The following is a 2,103-nucleotide window of genomic DNA, read 5'->3' as shown; positions in this document are numbered from 1 at the left end:
CCCCCCCCACACACACACACATACAAAAAGAAAGTTTGCTTGGGGTATCAATGCATCTGCTGAAAATAACTGATGTTTTTGCTGATTCACTTTGCCTTTTCTATTTACCACCACAGTGGGGTGCTCACAACACACTGGCTGACTGCTGACTGACAACAGCACTTCTTTTTTAGGGCAAGACTGGATGCCAGTGCCCTAAACTGTAAATATTAGCTATTAACAAGAATCACAAATTGAAAGAGGAATAAAACACAATGTATACAGTAGTTAATCAACAATAAAAGAACTGCATCTCTGAGTTAACATTTTAGTATTTTATTACTACTGTACATAAAAGACAACAGGGAAAATGACATAGGAATATAGATATTATCCTCTACCCTTACCTAACTAGATTAGTCTGACACGAGTAGCCTAAGACTACACTATTTAGCAAAAGTAGCATGTTACACAGCATTTAAGGAGGTGATCCTTATCTAGACTAAATTCTATGTCTATGGAAAATAAAACATTGAGTGTGGTCCCCTCTACATACAAAAGCAATGTCATATAAATTACTTTACACAGTATTGTAAAAACGTAAACAAAGTATTTGGCAAATCAGTGAAGTCAGTAATTGTTATAAGAATTCAGTTTTGTTTGTGTCAGAATAAGAGGACCATGTGAAAGCACAGGTACCAGGTGCTGCACAGTGGGTGGCTTTTAAGTTGCAGAGTAAAGACAACAATGGTGTTGTCAATGAGGGAGAAAAGGGGCAAGGGTGCTGTGAAAGAGGGAGGGCTAGGTGACACAGTGGGATGCTTCTAGCGAGTCATTCATCAGGATTCAACACTATGAGTGTCCATGTCATGCATGCAGTCTTGCTTAACTGATGGTCATAGAGTAGACAGGACAGAAAAGGTGTTTTTCTCGGTTTCTCACAGTGTTTAATGGTTTCTTCATTTAGGGCCACTTATTTAAGTGGTAAGTAGTAAAAAAAAAAGGCTGATAGGTTGATTAGTTGCCAAATTGCACTGGAAGAATGTATATAACACAATTAGCCCAAATTTTACCCGCATTTGTTTGGAAGCTTGCCTTGTGTTACTTTTAAAGTCAGGTATTATACTAACAAACTACACCTGACATTTCCAACTACTGCTGTTACCTAATCATTAACCGTGGGTTAGATTCCAATTGAAAAGATTCTTGTACATTTGTGAGATCAACAGGGTATCTAATAACCCTGATTCTGTCACATACGAGTTGACATATGACACATTGCTTGAATACAACATCTACATATCTCAGTAACCTTTCCTTTATGAATAATCTCTCATGACATTTTACTCTGATGTGAATTTTCCTGAAATGCTTTGTTAAATAAAGAAGACTTAAATTTAAAAAAAATGTCTCATGTGTCCATTGTTTGTTTTTAGACAAATTTGTACACTTCAACCTGAACACCTTTCCTTCAAGAATCTTTTACTATTATTGCGTGGTCACAAGCACTACCAAATTCCTATATTCTACTATAGAAATAAAAATTGTATGGAGTTAAATTGCAGAGACATATTGTATATCTAAAAACTGCAAGTACACCTGCAGGGGTGATTAAAGTACAAAAGCAGTGATTTTATAGTTTTGTTTTTCCTGAAAGATAATCAGTTTGCACAATGGGTGGAATTAGGTTTTTCAAATGGAGAATAAGGCATTTCCAAACAGTAAGGAATCAAGATGAAAATACAAGGAGATTATTAAAATAATGTAGTTGCAGCAGGTTGCCAAACATCGTGTTGAATATACAGTGGGGAGAACAAGTATTTCATACACTGCTGATTTTGCAGGTTTTCCTTTTTACAAAGCTTGTAGCGGTCTGTAATTTTTATCAAAGTCACACTTCAACTGTGAGAGTCGGAATCTAAAACAAAAGTCCAGAAAATCACATTGTATGATTTTCAAATAATTTGCATTTCATTGCATGACATAAGTATTTGATCACCTACAAACCAGTAAGAATACCAGCTCTCACAGACCTGTTAGTTTTTCTTTAAGAAGCCTTCCTGTTCTCCGCTCATTACCTGTATTAACTGCACCTGTTGGAACTTGTTACCTGCATAAAAGACA

The 2,103-nt window shown here is 35.9% G+C and overlaps 1 protein-coding gene across 1 annotated transcript in view; it reads right to left on the bottom strand.

Annotated features, from left to right (window-relative positions):
• Nucleotides 1-2,103, bottom strand: part of lgi1b (leucine-rich, glioma inactivated 1b) — a 21,691-nt gene that overhangs the window by 7,684 nt on the left and 11,904 nt on the right. The window lies entirely within an intron of this gene.

Source organism: Etheostoma spectabile, chromosome 21, assembly GCF_008692095.1.
Source record: "Etheostoma spectabile isolate EspeVRDwgs_2016 chromosome 21, UIUC_Espe_1.0, whole genome shotgun sequence".
NCBI classification, from domain to species: Eukaryota; Metazoa; Chordata; class Actinopteri; order Perciformes; family Percidae; genus Etheostoma; species Etheostoma spectabile.
Note: the sequence above shows the minus strand (reverse complement) of the source record. Positions and strands in the feature narration are given on the sequence as shown.